Raw genomic sequence first — 19,966 nt, 5'->3', positions numbered from 1 at the left:
CCATTAGGCATAGCAATTTTCGCATCGACGTAAACAAGTGAGATCCATCCAAAATGGTTTGCATGAGCCGGCCGCCAAAAATGTACCAATTTCTAAACAAATGATTCACTTGACCATTTATGGGCAGTATTCGGGTCTATGTCTGGCATTATTGCATACTCGAGATACTTTTCACGGTAGCCAGCAAAGGTCAGGGTAGAAATTGTTTGGAAAATAGTTGAGGGGCAAGTGTTTTGGCAAGTATCTGTCTAAAACACTTCACTTAAGGTGTCTATGAAGAGGGTATTTGTTTGGGCCATTTCTGGGTAATTGGGGCACTTTTATTAACTCCAACAAGGCAGTTCGGACAATTAAGTTCTCTAAAAGCTTTTTGAGAATACAAAAGGTCAGTGAAGAAACATTCCTATGAATCCTCCACCAATTTGGAAGATACTTAATGAAATGCGGTTGATTTATACGCGTCAGTGGAATCGTTTGAGACTGGTATAAACATAGGTTCTGGTGACTGATTTTCGTGAGAAACTTATAAGATTGAAGACTTTTTAAGTTGATTGATTTATTTCACTTGTAAAATCTCAAGAATTATAATATGTAGTTCGCTATATATATCTAAAAAAAATAACACGGATATGTTTCTATTTTTCTGTCTTATTTATGAAATTTAGCTCAATTAATAATTTCCTAACATTGTAAATTCCGCGATTCTCTGTTCTGTGTCCTTCTGTATTCCGAAATTGACAGCATTTGGAATTTTGGTTCATATGTTTATCATTCGTTCACATTGTAAACGAAACAACAGTTTTCATGTGCTAAGGACAAGGTTGCACGTCAGATGTGCAATGTGCAGAGGCAATAATTCCGCAAATGTTTTTACTGCGAAACATAAACAAAACTGCAGTTGGAAATAGTGCGAAAATAAAATTGAGGCGACGCTGTAAAGGAATTCCAATAAAAATATTCACAGTCTAAGCTTATGGGTGGGTTAACTAAAGTGATTTGGGTTAATTAAGAAAACCCCAATACAACCGAGACACTTTTTTGTGTGTTGATTAGAGCACACGCCATGACCTAAAAATAAACACCTGAAGATATGTTTTCTTTTTGTTTTTTTTTTTGCCGGCAAAAAGTTGAGCAGCACACAACAACTGAGTACGTCAGATATTTGGCGGATACACAAGGGATACGGATACAGATACAGATACATTTATATGCGCCCCCACCCAAAAATAGAACTTTGCCTCATATGTGAAAGTTTTTTGCCAAACAAAATAAATACAAATCGCATCGCTCCCGATTATTTTTAACCTTCACATAATGCTGACCGATCAGGGAAATCTAGGGGGGATATTGTTAAAATAGAGCGAAGAAAATGGCCAAATAGAAACCGTCGGCCACCTGTAGGCCAACGTACGCCACTGAAAACTTGCGCTTTATATGTGTGTGATTTGCATCAAGTCGGTAGCGAGTAAAATGAAAACTCATTGCGCTAAATTTAGCTAAATCTATTCAGAAATTTTCTATATTTTTTCTATAATTTTTCAACGTAAATTTTCTGGTGACGTTGTTTTTGGTGCTCTGTTGTTGTTTCATACTTGTATTAAGGTGGTGGTGGGTCTAGGGTGCCCAGCCCCTGACAAAACACCCACGAAAATAGTTTGCACAATCTAAAAATACACTTTTGTGGCCATTGTAAATTATTCGCTGCTCGCTGCTCGCTGCCTGCTGCCAGCCTGTCTGATTGCCGTTCATCCAAAGATGGACATGGTTGGCTGCCATTCGGATGCCATTCGGATGGGGGGCGTTCTACTGACTTAGGCCCAGCTGGGCTCCCAGGTGATGACTGGCAGTCCCAGCACTGCACCTTTTCCCCAATTTGGAGGCAGTATCTCGCAGCCAGCGCACCCAGGACAGGTCGGGTCTCCAATAAACGTGCCCAACACAGACGACACAGAGACATAAATTGGCACACATTCATTGTTGGATTGTTTGTGGTTTTAACAAACTAATTACCGATCGCAGACGATGTGGGCCTATGTACACTCGAAGTGAGACATCTAATAAATGCTTGTGCTCAGTGGCGAAAGGTGAAGTTTTATGAAGTTTTCTTACTTCAAAAGCAGCAGTCATATGGGTTACTTTTAACGAAATATCTGTAAAATAATTATTCAAAGTGATTGCAAAGAGTTAATAACATTGTTTACTTTTTATTTATATTTGATCATTGCTCAAAAACTTTTTGATAAATCTTGAAAAAAACAAACCCCTTGCGAGTCGCCATGATCTGCTAATTTATTCACCCTTTTTTGCGTGCTTAGTTCGATTCATGGTGCCTTGCCTATCTGAATATCCAACGTCGCATTGATATCTATATCTGTCTATATGCCAATTTCACAGATGTGTGGGTTTCCTCAGCCGTGTTATCTCATTGAGAACGTTGCTGAACGTGCGTGGGTCAATTGGGGAGACGACGGCTGATGGGGCAGAGGCGTTAGATAGTCGCAAGTCGCAGCTCTCGAGTCGCAAGCCAGATGACACATGGCACGCGCCCAGCGCAGACACAGATACAGATACGGCTACAGATACACGACAAATGCAGATACAAATACAAAAGGCAAAAGCTGACAAATAAACAAACCAACCAACAAACAAACATTGCCATCAATGCCATCGAGTCGAGCTTGTGTCTGTTTGTCTGTCTTTTTAGCCAAGGTCCGCGTTTTGCCGTAAATGGTGAAAAGTTTTGTTAGGGCAACTTTTGAGTTACAGCTCTAGCCCCGCGTAGGCTGTAATTAAAAGCGTATTGACTGGCAGTGCAACTCGTTTGCTGCCATCCCGCTTCCACTCCAATATATAGATACAAGTGTATCTATGAGATTCACTTGAGTTGTGGCTGTGTGGCTTTCTATTCACTTGTTATTGGTTGGCAACTCTTTGGATTGCCCTCGGCACTGAAATTGTTTTGTTTTTTTGCCCTATTCCAACTGCCAATGGGGTCTTTGTAGGGTTTTCACATCGCGTGAAAACGCACTTAATTTCTGCTGCTGCTGTTGCTGCTGCTGCTGCGCATTACGCAAGCCAACTTCATTTTGGTTTCGGCCAAATAGGTGAGAGCCATAAACCAATCGACAAGTGGGCGTCGTCAGCGGCTTTGGATTTGAGGTGTGAATAAATTTATATACCTATGTCGCATATATACACTTGACATATAATTATAGCGAAGTAACCGTTTTGATAGTGCTTAAATTTCCCAACTTGTTAATTGTCAGGACATAAAATATAAATCGAGGCAGAGAGAAAAGTTGAATATTATTCAACGTCTGTCCGTATAATTTTCGTTGTAAAATTCATAGAAAAAATGTTGATTTTTTTTCGTTTATATATTTATTTCAGTTAATTTATGAGCATCATAATATGCTTTATGATCTTGGCATGTTGCCGTAAATTGCTGCAGTCAACAGCAAAAGGGGGAAATACTGTTGTTCAGAGACACAAATTAGAAATTTAAACATTTTGAGACCCTCAAAAAATATTCCATTGGCTGAAATAGAGCGGCGGAGACATGGAGTGGGCGGGGAACTCGGTGGGACACGGAGAATCAGAGAAACTGAGAAACTGAGAGACACCTCCAGCGCCATTTTCCCCCCTGTGTTGGGAGATCGGCGAAAAATGAGGTGAGAATTAAATTTGATTTTCGGTTTTTTATTAGTTGTCAGTATTCCAAAACAAGTGCATAAAACTTTAGAAATTAGTAAGCTAATTAGTGGCATTAAAAATATTGCAGTCGCTTCCTTGGAAAATCCTGAACGTGATTGGATGGTGACAGTTTATGGCCCGTAAATCTGGAAAGATTAGGCTGAATTCATGGAGGCTCTAAAGTTGTTTTTGATTTAACAAACTCTAGGGATCAGGTGTTTGTAGAAATTAAATAAATATTTGTGGTTCAAAATGAAGTAGTGCTTGACTTGTAAGAAGTTCGAACACACAAGTTCGAACTGCTTTCACGTATCGTGGCAATAAGTTTAATTTCGAATTTAATATATACTTTTCAGGATTTTTAGCAATGTGCGAGCTAACACTTTCTCTGCGCTGTCCAATTTGTCAGTCTCGATTTTGGAAAGCGAAAATCCAAATGTCTGGCAATTGTTTAGCAGCTGCCCACAGCCGCAAAGCTCTTGTCTAATTGCAAACTCTATGAGTTTTGGCACAAACATGAATATTCATAAATAATAACTCGGCGCAATCCCAATTAGGAATAAGCCGCTCGACTCAGCCTGATTCGTCTGGTGAAAGTGGGTCAAATAAAATGGCATCGCAAATAGATTGCACGAATGTGTTTGATAAGTACTCATGCTCCTGTTTTTGGCGCACACGAAAAACATGGCAATCTTCTAAATATAAAACGCGTGGCTCACTCGCACTAATTTTAAAACGGCTTGTCGATGAACATATTTAGCCAAAACAAAAAGAGAGCAATCGAAAAGCAAAACAAATCAAAAATACGTTCGTTCATCTTTATTTTACTATTATTATGGCCAGGCCAAAGACGCAAAAGAGATTGACAGCGGCCGCCTGAAGGGGGAAAATTGGCTAAAATGCCCAATCAGCTGGCCGAAAATAGAGAAAATAGAGAAGCAGAGCAAATACGTGTGCCGCCCAAAGGAAACAAGACCTAAATTGGCCAAAGTCAGCAGGCGGTCTGGCGGCGATCTCGCGATCCGCTGGATACGTCAGTAAACAATTAACTGCAGAGAGATTCGAAAGAATCGAATGAACCGAAAGATCCTAGGATCCGAGCATCCCAATGGCAAGTGCCCATCGATCTCACAGAAATGACGTGAAAAGCGCCGCGTGCAAATAGCAAAATAATTACAATATAAATTTTCCACGTCAAGTTCATAAATTCTGTGGCGCTTAATCAGCTCCGCTCGCTTTTGGATGCTCACGCTGATTTCCCCCATCTATTTATAGGCTTTTGTTATTTTCTACACGCTCGGTCAAGGTAATTTTAGGAACTCACACACTACATACTCGTACACTATTTTCCCAATGACGTTCAATTTCGGTTCTTTGGGCGATGGGCGAAAATTAAAAATAGCACACACAATGATTGGCAAATCACATGGGTGCATAAAATAGACCTTTGGCTGCATTTCTCGGCCTTTTCTTTTTTTTTTTACCATATCTCCGCTCGTTTTGATGGATTGGGCGTATGCATTTTGCCGCTCGCTGAAAATTCGTTGAATTCCATTTTAATGGCTTTATTTATGGGGCGTGCATGGGCAGCGTTTCTTTTGGATTTTTTTCTCGCTTTTTGGATATTTATGAGAGTGCCGTCTCGGCCACAAAAAGTTAATCCCACTAAATGCCGTTGATAGTTTATATTACGATTTGTTGTGCTGGGTAAAATGAAAGATTCTGGGGCCTTTTAATTTTAGAATTGTGACAAATGCGCAACTTTTTACGGCTGCATATGCCGAATGATCCAAGTTCTCGTTTTATGATTGATTTTCATTGTTTTTCATTTGGCTTAGTGAGATATTTTCTTAGGAAGTGTTTTAGTGGGCTTTTCGTTCTTACTTTGGGCCTTACAGATTTCTCACTATATTTATGTATTGGGAAAGAAGTCTATGCAGTGCTTAGAAATGAGAAATTCTTATTTTTGTAGTTCAAGAACTATTTATTTAAATAGTTTTGGAAGTATGATGCAACTTTTAATAAAATTGAGGATCATTCCATTGCTTCACTTCTTAATCATAATTAGATAAAACACATTTGTCTGACGTTTGAATGTGGGTTTCCTGACCCAAATTTTCCCCCATCGAGTCGCGAATTATTATGTTTCCTTATCAATTGGCATGAACGTCACAGATTACAGGTAACAGATCGCAGATTAAACTGCGTACGTGTAACCATATAGAACCCTATAGAGATAAGTCGGGCAGCGTCACAGAACCCGCTCTGCAAAGCATTGTGCGTCAATCAGCATAATATAGACGGATATATAGATGTCACACGGCTAAATATAGGCAGACACTGTAGTATACCTTATAGCTGTTATATCTGTTATAGCTGGCGATATCGGGGAAAATGTGTCCGTTTGATTAGAGGCACAAAGGGGGCCTGGCAACCGGGCCAGCCGAATGCGAACCAATTTCCAATATTGTCAGCTGCTAATGAGCAGATTCCTTGGCCTGTGAGTGCTGGGTAAAATATCTGTGAGGAAATGTGTCTTTTGGGCTCTCGCTTCTTGGGGGCATCCGTGACACACTTCGCAGTTGCATCATTAATTTTCAGTTTTCGTTTCGCCTTTTCCATCTCAGCCATATGGATTGGATGGCAGTCCCTCGCATCTTGGGCTAATGACACAAAACTATCTGCTTGTGGGACAATGGGCCAAGGCACACGGCTAGAGAACAAATTTCGTCTTGTTTACGCTGCCAGATTGCCATTAATTTTATATCTATATAGATATATATCCCAGCGATGAAATGAGAGAGGAGAGCTGGTCCGAGACATTCCCGATATATCTTGTAATTTTTAATGTTCGCAGTGTTGTCGAGTGGAATTTTTGATTCAAACTGAAGTGTGTCACGTCGTTGGTGCTGGGTGTTTTTATTGATTTAGTGGCCCATTTCCTTGTTTCCTCCGCTTCCTTTCGGTGTATTTTTAGACGCCCCTTCCTCCATGACGAACCAGAAATTGCAAGCCTATAATTAGCCGAAAAAATCTGTGGAGCACAGACATATAGATGGGCCTTGTTTACTTCGCACCCCCACACATTTATTCGGCTTGTGTTTGGATTTGTTTAGATGGAGGCGACGTCATAGTTGTGTTTTCCTCGAGACTTTCAAATTCTCATGAACTTGACGTCGGCAAATAATTAGCTGAAAGCATTTCGCTTGTTGTTCACTAATAATCAGCAGCTAATACTCGTTACGTGAAACGATAAAAATAGCTCGCGTGGGCTATATTTAGCCCCAGATACGAGTACTCATGGAATCGGCACTATAACAGCGTCTGTCTATACAGTTTTGATCTCTGGGCTAAGCCAAACAAATTGGGCGGAATAAAGAGCAGTGCAAGGAATCTAAAATCGAAAATATAGAATTTAAAATCTAGAATCCAGAAACTACTAAGTTTTGGTGTCTGCTTCTCCACCTCCTGCGATGGCTAATACAATTCTGATGTATTCGTATGTGTTTCGGCTTCCTGGGCGCGTTTTCATAATTTTTCATGGCGGAAAGTCCGGGGTGAATGTGTCGTCGTCTACACGTCAGGCAGGTCTCCATTGGGGCCACATAAATCCCTTCAAATGCCATGACATGTAAATATTTTCCAAGTCTTATGGCCGCAAAAGCAAAAGCAACAGCACCAGCAACAGCAACAACAACAAATCGGACAACTCTCTTGACTTGCAGAGCGCTTATAAAATTTAATTTCATTCTATAAGAAAAATGCAAAGTGACAACATAATTCGCCAGTTTATCATAATCAAAATACGCCTACATTGTTCGCCTTGTTTTTTGTAGTTGACTTTTTTCTTTGCTTTCCTCACTCTGGCATACAAAAACACTTTACTGGCACGCTTTTACAACAAAACCACGCCACGTATAGCCCATGCAACACCAACACCAACACAACAATGACACAGACGAGTGTCAGGCCAAGTTGTGCGAAAATAACTTCAAATAGTTTTTTGGATCTCGGTGCTCTGCACTTCGTTCCATCGCTCCCCTGCAGTATTTTCTCTATCTGTAAGGTACATGGAATTTCCTTAGCCGCAACTGACAACTTGCTGCTTCAAATGGATTTTGAAATACTCTCACGAAAATAAGGTACATCACTCGCTGATCTAACTTGAATTTAAGACCGCAGAGGTATTATTTATTAGGAATTTTTAATAAATAACTAACATAAATACTTCCAACAGTTCATAAAACGGTGCAAACGTGTTTAAATGTCAAATATTAGTAACGAAAGATACCGGTTAGAACCATATTTATTTAATTTAAAGTCGAAGTAAGTGTTTTCTATTTTGGACAACTGTTTTAACACGAATTCATAAAGTGGTTAATGCTTAGAGTATACAGCTCTCGATCTAACTGAACTTCAAAGATGTCTGCTTGCTGATTTAGACTTGATTTCGGACACTAATCTGTTTGCTCCTGGTCTAATGTTGATAATCTCACGGCAAATTAATGCTGAACACGAAGTGGAAAAGTCTTAACATGCATCAGTATGAATCATTGCGAATGTTGTTCTTAATTAACGGCGAATTGTTGGATGCACCTAGCGGCGAGGACAGCGATATAAATGTGCCTCAAGATCTCACTTCATGCCGTTTCATTCACGAGTTTCCAGTAAAATCGAAAGAAACCAAAAAAAGGCGAATTGAAAACGCTTTAATGAAATGTCAGACACTTAAAAGTGTAATTTTATTTTGGCACTCTTTAAGCCGCTGTCGAAAAACAGGTCAAGTAACAAAGTGATTTTAGTGCTCGGACACTGTACGAGCATATTATACAATTCATAAAAGAAACCCATCCAAATTTGGTCAAAAGTAGGCACCACAAATTTAGTGTCTGCTGGTTTTTATTTTTTCAACCATCATCTCGTCGTTTCGGCCTTTTCGCTTGTTTTGCTTGGCTCCCTTCGACTGGTCTTAACCAATTTTGGGCAAACTTTGTGATTTGTGCTTAATTGCGGTTTCGCTTCTCTCCCTCTCAGCACACCATGTATGGTAACATTTGTGTCGAGAGCCGTGAAAACAAGTTAATAATTTCATGGCTGGCTTAATCATCGTTAGCCACGTCAGGTTCTCAGCCGACTATTTTTAACAAAACATTTCACCATGCAAACGTGTTGCGACTCAGTCTGGGAAGATTCTGCCAACAAATTTGCTTTTGAATTAGACGCTCAAGCCCACGAACTAAGCAGATGAATCTAAGCTTGCGGACGAACATTCTATATGCAACAATTATTTGGACTATATTTTTAACTTTGAATCTGTTTAAAATCGATTTAGAAATATTTTTGAGTTTCTTGCGCTGTTAAATATTTATTCCCATTATTTATATTTATTAATATTCCTCGGTCCCTTTCTTTCGCCCCCAAAGGCGTTACCTTTTTTAAAAATAGCACTCCACACTCCTTGTTGGTCCTCAATTACTGTAACTATTTTTATCGCCGCGGTGTCAACTGTACAATCGTCTAATGAAAATTTACGAGACGCGCAACTTTGTTCGCCGCCCGCCCAACTGCGTCAAACGAAATTCTGTGAAAGTGAAAAGGGGGAAAAAGCCAGGCCCAGACACAGACATCTTTAAAATTCCACCTGTTGTGTGAAACTTTCCGCAGTCAAGGACATTATAGGGCCTTGCTTTCGTCATCGCAAACTTCCGCAAACACACCGATAGGCGCGCACGCACACATCCACGCAATGGCGACGCAGGCGCCCTGCTAAGTATGCTATAAATTGCCGCATTCATTCATAAAAATTCACCGGGCCCACAAAAAAGTTTACGCAAGCCAGAGAAAGCGAAATGCCAAGAAAATGAGAGACAGAGTGGGAAAGAGAGGGGGCTAGTGAGAAAGTTGGGGAATTCGCAGGAGAACTGTGCCGGCAATGTTTAGCTCTATCGATTTTCGAACTTTCCGGGCCGAGAGAAAGTGAGAAAAAGGGGGCGATATGCCTTGACTTTGAACCGAGAAATGTTTTCCACACGTGGCACTCGGTTCAAAGTGCACCAGTCGTTATGCCAGCCACTGATTTCATATAGTATTATTGTGTTTTTCAATATATTTCTGCCTACCGGTTGACAGGCAAAACCGGTAAGCATTTATCATCTTTGCCGTCGCCGTACTAGTCGCTCAACCAACCCGATTCCTTTGCAAAGGCCTTGCCAAGAAGGCGTTCAAAATTAAAAGTCGCTCAACTGCGGCATAAAAAACCTACAAACAGCAAGAACAACAAAAACCACAAAATGCATTGCGCAAATGCGAATGATATTAAAATGAAAAGTTTGCCAAGTAATAAACTGATAAAGAGGCGACGTCTGCGCCCGACGTCGACATATCGCAAGAAGGTAACTTATTAAACAACATGGCGCTGGCTTTTGATACCCTCACCTGTGGAGACCTACGAACGGGTAATAACATCCTTTGAGGTCGGTTTGTCATATAAAATGAACGTAAACGAAGTCGTCTTAAAATCAAGCATATACCGAGCAAAATGAAAGATATTGAAAGAAATTTTATTAGAATGTAGCAAATGATTTTATTATGATTGTAAACAAATACAAAAAAGAATAATTCTAAATATTCTAAATAGAGCAGTGCTACTGTAATAAACATAATTTGTATGTCTGTACATTCATGCTTCAGCTCGATGGATTTTCGTTGCCTTGCAAGGACATTTTTAGTTCGACCATGGGGAAATTGACTTTTCCTTTCTTGTTATTAATACACACACGCACTTATGCCGCGATCCAGTTGTTTTTGTTGCTGTGGCACTTTGACTGCCTCGTTGCAGCAGATAAATGTAAATTATTATGTCGTAAATTTGTTGACTGCCATGTTTGTGGCTGCAGCCTCACACTGACATGGCCGAAAGAGCAAAAATATCAAAAAAAAAAAAAAAAAACAAAAAAAGAACCGACTCCAAACAGCCAACAACAATGCGACTCAACCAGTGCAAATTAAAACCCCTGAAAATGCTTAATAAAATGCCTTGATTGAGTCGCCGTTTGCATAATGCGCTAAAAACAAAAAGCTAAAAAAAATGCAAAAAGAACGAGGTAATAAGAAATATTGGGTAGAAATATGCATTGAGCCTGGGCGAACCGGATGCCTAAGATAGGCAGCAACACGTTGATTTATTTGAGTCGGCACACGACCAGACGACAATGACATACGCATCTAGAGTGGCAAAAAGTGCAAGTTGCAAGTTGCAAGCGGCCAGTTGCACGTTGGCGTGGGGGCCAAAATGGCGAAGAGGCGTTCCAGATCCAGATCGAAGCGTGCCAAAACGCCTCCGTCTTAGATTTCTCTGCAGCCTGTGGCGTGTGCCAAGAAGGTTTGCTTCCAACGCCCTTGAACTCATCGCATACAGTATGTGTATCTGTATCTGCATCTGTATCTGTTTCTGCATCTGTATGTGTCCCTCGTGACTGACCGACATTTGGCAGATCAACGCCTCAGGTGGGTGGATATGTGAGAATCAACCACCCCCGCAAAACAAAAACAAAAACAAACAAAAAACAAAAAAACCGGCCACAAACATTTTACGACGTCATCCATACGCTTCCTCTACACTTGTCGATGCCAAGTTCGCACGCAGAATTTTCGCTTTTTGTGTGGAGGTGGAGGTGGAGGAGGAGTGTATGGCCCCACGTGAAAAGAAGGCAGCTCGACAAAACGGCAAAAAAAAGGCAAAAAGCTAGCAGAAACGTAACCGATCTGCCGGAGAATGGAGGCGTTTGCCAATTTGGTTTGGAAAGTGGGTGCACTTAATATGCACACTTTGCTTAGGCGCGATCAATTTTCGTCTAGTGGGGGTGTGGGAACTTTTTGGCATTCGCCGCCTGCTGGCTTTTTGAATTATCACACATAAATTTCACACACAAAGTAGTTTGGCCCGACCGCAACCGCCCACCCAGCATAACGGACCCCAAAACCGAACCGATGCGATCCGGAACCCCGAAAGACCTGGGCGAGATCGCCTTTAATTTAATTAGTTAGTTGCGCGTGCGGCAGCCTCTCCCGATTTTCTGGGTTCTGATCTTCGAGCTGCCGGTTGGCGTTGCACAGAGTCCATACTTCCATGCTTCGGTTGGAACGCCTTGTTATTTATGCGTCGCCTTCTTTATGGCTTCCCATATAAATTCTCATTTCGCTTGTCATCATTTTCCGTTCGTTCTCTGGGCTGGTTTCCATTTTCTGGGCGAGTGCAACTGATGCGTTAAGTGCATGGAATTTGGTTGCGAGTTGAGGATCGCTTCAGAAAATTATGTGCATTTCGGACGATTAGCTTAGGGTGGCAAGTGGTCAGTAAGCGCAATTCACAATTGAGCCTAGTCGTTTTAAAGTAGGTTTCATTATCTTCAAAAATGAGATCAGGAAGCCATTGAAAACATTTGATTTGGAGTTTAAAAAAATTGAATGTGCGTCGGCCGGGAATCGAACCCGGGTCAACTGCTTGGAAGGCAACTATGCTAACCATTACACCACCGACGCCACATTTTTGCAAGGAAATCAGATGTGTCTATAAATTAAAGTATTAAAGAGTTAAGTTAAATAAAAGAATATATCTAATAGAGATAATAGATCTACATTTTTCAAATAAAACAGACCTAGTATTGTTTTTTTATGATAATAGGTTAGGTTTTTTTTTTTTCGTTTTGTACCTTTAATACTTTATTTTCTCGGTTTTTTTTGTTTTATAATTAACATTTTTAGAAATGTATAAAAAAAAGTTAAGTGCGTCGGCCGGGAATCGAACCCGGGTCAACTGCTTGGAAGGCAACTATGCTAACCATTACACCACCGACGCAACATAATCTCCGCGAGCTAATCACAGCATAAAAATTATGTACAGACAATTAGTTGGGAAAACTTCGTTGACAACTACATCTCCATTTGCATTATCAAGCAATATTATAATATTTGCCTGGAAGTGCTTGTGATTTATGTTTTTTACGGGGTGGCTAGCCTTGGCAGTACAAGTGTCGAATCATTTCTCTTCCAGCCTTTTTAATTGGTTCTGTTTAGTAAGCTCTTTCCCTCGGCGGCGACAGGAAACACTTTGTGCAACTATATTTCTTATGAATATAATTAAAACGCATTGAAAACGAATAAAGCAAACAGTCGGCTGATCGATTCACAAAGGCAACCAGCCGATCCGAACAACATCGGCTTCAACTTGACTTGAGTGTCTGTCGCTGGCTGTTATGGTTGTTGTAATGGACGCCCACCCAGTAAATGTCTTTTGCTGTAATAATTTATTATCACATTTACGTCTCGGCATCGCCAGCAATTAATATGAAAAGTAAACGGTGGAAACAGCAACAGCAACAGAAACAGAAAATAGAAAATTAAATGAATGAATCAACAGGGGAGCGGGGGGGAGAACAGCGCCAAGTGATCAATGAACAAAAACCGAGTTGTAGCTCCATCTCCAGAGCAATATCTATCTGTATCTGAGGCCGTATCTTTTGTGTTGGCGTCCGAAACCGCAGAAACAACAATCGGCAGCTTTTGACTTAGTTGGCAAAGCGTTTGCCAATGCAGAAATCCGAAATCAAATTAGCCGCAACACACAGTCGCAGTCTGTAGTTTGTCTTGCGTATCTTGCAGATACAGATACTTGTCGCGTTTGTTGTGCTGTGTGGGTTGCCACTGTGGTGTCCACTGTGCTCTGTGCGTAGGTCGCACAAGTCGGCAGCACCCTGTATCTGCGGCGCAGAATAATAAAATTTAACAATTTATTGCATTTGTTGCTTTAATTTGTTGTTGTTACTTGCCCGAAAGCAAAATCCGAAAAAAAAAGCGAAAATATTTTTTCATTCACAAAACGGCCGCCGTTGTATGCAAATTGATCGTGTGGTTTTTGTTGTTGTTGTCGTCGTCGATGTTAACTTTAGTTTGGCTCTTTGCAGTAGCTGCTCTGCCAACTTCGCAGTCGACACACTTGGCAAGCGATGTTCGATGATTGCAACAGCAGCAGCAACACAGTAACTGCAACACCAAACAGCCACCAAATGAATGAATTGGGTTTGTGCCTTCGGCCAGGGCATGTTGTTCGTTGCCGTTTCGCCTCTGCCTACGTGGCGGCTACGTGTTGGCATAAATTATATATTAATGCTCTTTGAATGGTGGATTTGAATGGTTATTGGATGGATTAGGAGTTGCTTGTGGAAGATGGAAGCACCGGAAAAGTTGATAGCAAGTAAATTGTGCATAGTGGTGATGCTGTTAGTGGAGATAGTAGTCAAAACTGCAGCATTTCATTGTATATTTTTTTATAAACAATTTTTCGGTTTTTTTATTATTTTAATATATATAATATATATTTATTAGAATATTATTGCTGAATTTATTTTAATATGCAAGAAATGTTCAGCACCAACATAATTAACTAAAATAATTACTTGTTTGAATATCACTTCGATTTGAATGCTGCTCTATGCTTGAATAAGTATAGCTTTTAATAGTAAGAAGGGTATTCACCAACAGCTTGCCTTTTAGTATGAGGCTCCACTCGTTTTTTTCAGCAATTGCATGCGCATTTTATTTATTTAAAGCATTAAACAAAGACACAGACATATGTTCAACTATGGCTGTGGCCCGTGTTGTTTGTGTTCCACTGGCGACATGCAACAAATGTTAGACATTCAATTTGTTGTTGACACTTCATTAGCAAACAAAAAATTAAGCAAACGAAGATGCAGCGCCCGAAAACTGGGTTAAATGTTGCTAAAATTAAGCGAGCCAAGCGAGAAGATGCAGCCAGCGGCAAATCAAGATATGGAAAGTACACTCCATTCCATTCCCATTCCCATTCCCTGAATGCAAGACTAACCAAATAAAAGCGAGTATTGGGTTACTAACCAACTGGTCGAGAAGTGAAAGAGATATTGGGATTTGGTTAGGGGAGGGCACGCGTTGTTAATGAAGAGTTTTTTTTCATTCATTTTACTTTATGAATGAACAAACGCATCGTAGTAAACTGCGCCCACATCGCATCGATGATGAAATCATGAATGAAACGAGGCTCAAGACAAAACTTTGGAAAACCCCAGGTGCCAAAAGGGCACGCGAGTCGTAAATGTGGGCAGCAAATGCAAATTGATGGCCGTGGCCAAGATGTTGATGGCAAGATGCTGCCTCTTGGCCATTAGCCAGGCACACCGGAACCGCATTAGCATGTCTACGATCCAAGATCCGAGATCCGAGATCCGAAACTTAACAAAAATTCGGGTAACCGGAAAGTGCCTTTCCCAGCGCATTGTCAATGCAAACAAATTAACTGTCAAATGCGAGATTCGTTCAATGAAAACATTTCGAATGCCATCTCGGCCATCAATGAAATGTTTCTGCGGCTCAAAAGCTCAGTGGGTAGGAAACGAACTAATCGTCTGGAGAACCGTTTCCTCTATCGGAACTATCATATTTCAGGCGTTTGTCAACGGCTACCATTGTTCGGAATATACACTCTTTTTATTTGGCCTAGAATCGTTTCTTTAGTCGTTTTGGTTCTCCACGTGAAAGCGGACGAAGAGTATGTTGTTAAATATGTGAGAAAATGCACATTAATGCGGGGATTATCTTAACGTATCTTCGGCCATAAAAGTATCTGGCACCAGTAAAATCTAAACTTAAGGTTTTTCGTAATTAATTTGCACTCTGGCGCTATTCATTATGGATCGCAAAATCTTATTCGTGAATGGCTTATTTCCCACTCCTCCGCCGTGTAGAATGCTTTTTTTTGCGGCCATTACAATTTTACGACTTGCCACAGCTGCAATAACAGTAACAACAACGTTAACAACAACTACATCTAGCACTAACCACTTCCCATGGCCAGGCTGACGTCATAAATGCATAAATGCAAGCCGCGATGACATAAATTGCATTTGAATATTGGCCAACAGCGGAATAGGAAAAATAGGAAAAACAAACCATAACCCCAGAGTTTAAGTTGAGCTTTGGTTTTGCCGCTTGTCACGATGTCTGACAGCTCTGGGGCATTGATCGATTTTTGCTTGGACTTTATGGGTTCGATGGGGAGAGAAGGGTAGCCCTCCTTGGCACTTGAAAAATTATTTAATATTTAAAGGTGCCTGCAACAGCTGAAAGGAGTCTTGTATAATTACTTACTATATGAGACACCATGCTTTCGAATTAATAAACTGTAGTCACGATTGTTCCTAGGCATTTTAGTTTGTACATTAAAGCGTTAAGTAAGAAATTATTCCAATCAATATAATTATACATAACTAAAAAGTGCAATATGGAAGGATGTGTATGTCTTTTAATATTGTCTAAAATATTATTATTTTTTTTAAATAGAATTAAATGTCTTGCTTTTTATGGATCTTTCGTTTTAACAACGAATTTTAGATAGTACTTTAAAATTCATACAAAAGATCTTTAAAAAAAGTCATAGCTGATTTCTGAAGTCGCATCATTTCCAACATCAGTTGACATTTGCAGCAGCAGCAGCAGCAAGAACTACGGTCGCCACAAGAGCCACTTTAGTATGGACGCGTGGGTTGCTCCATTCATAACGACCGAAAATTCGCTGAATGAATTGCAGTTTTGTATCTCTCAGATACACACGCCACCAGCCACTTGGGCCACATAACGGCATCAAAAGCAGCCAAAAAAATAATCAAATAAAAACCGAGCGGAGGAAAAAGAGAAGAAAGCCAGCAAGTAGTGCACCGGAGGATTAGGGAGTGGTGGGCGGCTGAGCGGGAGCATTCAATACGCTGATTGGGAACCAGCGACAAAAAGTTAAATAAAACTCGTCGGCGATTTACATAAATCAGCTGCAAATTTGTTCCACTGTTCAAATGCAGTGTCGCCGTCTGAGCGAGCGAGAGGTCCGAGGAAGTGGCAACAGCTTCCACCAGAAACTCACACACGGCCAAAAGCGACAGACAGACGGCCAAAAAAAAATATACCAAGTCGCGGCAGTGGCCCAAAGTCAACGCGTGTCGCATTTGGAAAAACTTGCTGCTGGCTTGACTTCTTTTACTTTTATTTATCTTATATTAGACTTTATTTTTGCGGGGGCCCGTTGGCAAAGTTGGTAAGTTTGGTTACAGTTTTCCCCTATTTTTAGGGTCACGTAGGGGGAAAAGGCAGAGAGAGGTAAGCAGGAAACACAGCGATTGCACTGGCATATGTTATGGGAAAGTTGGTACTTAAAGGGGTATCTTAACGTCAATATGCCATTTTATAGGCACTTAGGTGATAACTTTTTTAACATCTTCAAAAAAGTTGGGAAATCGCATTTATCATTGTTTATGCTGCAGAGTCTTAATTGCAAATACTCTTTCCTTTCATCAACTATTTCACACTTGATTTGGACGTAAGTCGGAGGAAATAATTTAACATTTTATTTAGGGATCGAAAAACTTGTGAAAAATTCCCTTAAAAATGCTACAAACCAACCTTGCTCAGTAAAGAGTTTCTGCAAGGTGGAAAGTGCTTTTCAACAACTTTCCGCCCATCTTTAGTTGCCACTTAACCCATCAACAGACAGATGACTAAGAGGTGCTGGCTCTGCCCCATCCTCCCACTAATTGGCCCTCCTTCCTGCCCACTTTTCTGCTGGTCCACAAATTGTCGCGTCTTTCAACGTTTGACATGGAACCGAAAATGCCAGCGGACAGTTTTGGCTTTTGTGCTAACGATATGCGTCTGTCCAAGCCATCAGTTGGCACCAATTGCCAAGGATGATGAGGTGGTGGAGGTTGGTGGAGGTTGGTGGAGGTTGGTGGAGGTTGGTGGAGGTCGGTGGTGCCAAGGGGTTTCGGTTGCCGGCGGATGGAGACGCATAAATCTTGGTGCCACCCGAGGAAAAAAGAATCCGCATTTCTTTCAGAATTTTCCTGCGTGCGAGCCGAATGATTTCGAACCATGGCGATATGCGGCATGGTTGAGCTCATTAGAAAATATGCGCGTAATTTGTGAGTTTCGGACTTTGAAAATGGAACGGGGAGCAGCTATTTTCTGATTTGTCTGTTTCCCTCCATTGAAATGTGTCAAGTGGCGTGAGCACACAAAAGCCCCTTGATGATTTCTTTAATGGCACAAGGGGAGGACGCACTTGAAACTTGGCTACCAGACACTGACCACCAATCGAATTTCTCGCAGTCAAAAAAGCTGTGTGTGTATATAGATAAAAAACCAAACGCAAATCACAAGCACAAATCACCAAACAACAAGCAGCGGCACTCTAAAAAAGGCAATCCTCGAGTGGGCAGCAAGGCGCGCGCTACGCCCACTAAAAATTCAAGAAACAACTAGAAGAGCAATAACATGAAACTTCAAATCACGCTAAACGGCAACAACAACTGCCACAATATCAACTATAAAAGATATAGCGACTTCAGCAAACAGAACAATAAAGAGCACAAGAGCTGATGTAAATTATTTGGCTACCATATTTAGCTGGAAATCTTGCGTGATCTGTGATCTCCGGCGATGATGATGGCTGCCCCTGTTTTTCGAGTGGAGTACCCTTGATGTGCGGCCAGGGTATGATGGACAGGCGAGATCTCAATGAAGGAGAGGGGATTTTTCGAAAGCTTCATTTCGAATCGACTTACACAAAAGGTACAGGTGAAATTGTAATTGGCGGCATTTTATTGCAGAGGCTTGCGAGTCAATTACATTTTTATTTTTTTTAATTTTATTTAAATAAGTTGTTTTAGGAAATCAGAAAATGAGGAGCAAAATATTTTGGTATATTTTTCTTTTTTTGTAGTTATTCTTGAATTATTTTACTTCTTTAAATCAAGGAGTCACAGTATCTTGGCAAAAATGTTTAAACTTTTTTGTACTTCATATTTCTCTTTCCGTTTCTTTTATATTTATCAAAGTCTGCAACTTTCAGCCTGTTGATCCTAAGCAGATTTCAAAATCAAGGGCATGCAGAGTTCAACTCCTCGCATCACCGCCGCGTTCCTTGCGCACTTTTGTCTAAGCCATCTTGGGCAGCCCACGGTGGTAATGGCCGCCAACCGCCAACCGCTAACCGAAACACCAGAAAGTCAGCATCAGCGGCTCAAGCGCTCTAGACTGAAGCCGTTGGCCAGAATGTGAAGTAATGAGAAATATAAAAGGCGACAAACGGACGGACCGACGATGATGGCGGGATGTTGAGCGGTGACTGACATTCAAATGTCGCTTCAAAATGTCAGCCGAAAGCTGGAACTGAATGCTGCTGCTGGCCAAGCACGGGTGTTCCAGCCTGCTGGTCGTCGGGGCATGACAGTTCAAATGTGGCCGAAAACACGGCTGGGACGAGACCATTTTGTGCCGAATGCGCCATATTTGGGCCCAGCTGTGTGTGAATATCCATTGAAGTTGTCATGGGACGAGGACCCCCGCGCCGCCGGCAAGAAGAGCGTGATGAAGTGCAGCTGAGCCAAAAAGCTGGGCGCTTCATATATGCATCTTATATTATTTTTTTTTGGGAACTCCACGGCTGAAGTTTATTTGTGGTGCAGCAAAAGATGAGCGGGAGTGTGCCTGCTGCTGCGGCGAAGGACTGACTTTGGTCGTTAACCGGAAACCCCCAGCGACAGCCTATAATTTGCAAATTTAATTTGCAACACACGCCAACATGTGACCCCAAAACGGCAAAATGTTATAAATAATGTGCAGTTGCAGTTGCAGTTGCAGCTTGCAGTTCGCAGTTTGCAGTATCTCGTGTGCAGTATCCAACTCTCCAGCGGATCGTAGGTGTCCAGTGTGGCTTACCTTAAACTAGAAATGCTCGGCTTATGAATGGAGCTCAGTGCCTCATGAATGAAATCAACTTTGGGGCTTGGTCTTGCTCTTGGTCCCCCAACACACACACTCCTCCGTCTGCCGCATGTTCGATTGCCTGCTACAGACAGCAATTTTTTATGCAAATGAAAAACGCGTTTTGCGGTTTTTCAACGAAAATCCAACCGATTTCCACTGAACTCCGCTTACAGTTCTTTTTTTCTATCACTCGTTCGATTTCGCTATATTTAAATGATTGTGGTTTTGGATTTGGGTTTGTTGAGGGTTTTTTTTCCGAGGCTGATCTGCGTGGGCTGCCACCAGGTTCCGCCACAAGACACCGACAGGTTGACCCCCGAAGTGTGGGCGTTATTCTATCGAGATCAAGAAGTCCACTTAACCGATAGCGATTGATTAGGATCTCTAAGATAAGCTTACCATTTATGGATGTGTTTCAGAGATG

The 19,966-nt window shown here is 41.2% G+C and overlaps 1 protein-coding gene and 2 non-coding genes across 3 annotated transcripts in view; all 3 read right to left on the bottom strand.

Moving 5' to 3' along the window:
* Nucleotides 1-19,966, bottom strand: part of LOC6551748 (hormone receptor 4) — a 37,263-nt gene that overhangs the window by 12,224 nt on the left and 5,073 nt on the right. The gene's annotated exons all lie outside the window — the stretch shown is intronic.
* On the bottom strand, nt 12,163-12,234 carry Trnag-ucc. Its single transcript has one exon. It is a non-coding gene; the product is annotated as a tRNA-Gly (tRNA).
* Nucleotides 12,479-12,550, bottom strand: Trnag-ucc. Its single transcript has one exon. It is a non-coding gene; the product is annotated as a tRNA-Gly (tRNA).

This window comes from Drosophila erecta, unplaced genomic scaffold (genome assembly GCF_003286155.1).
Source record: "Drosophila erecta strain 14021-0224.00,06,07 unplaced genomic scaffold, DereRS2 tig00000000-arrow-pilon, whole genome shotgun sequence".
Classification (NCBI taxonomy): Eukaryota; Metazoa; Arthropoda; class Insecta; order Diptera; family Drosophilidae; genus Drosophila; species Drosophila erecta.
The sequence above is the reverse complement of the archived record's forward strand: the minus strand, read 5'-3'. Positions and strand labels throughout refer to the sequence as shown.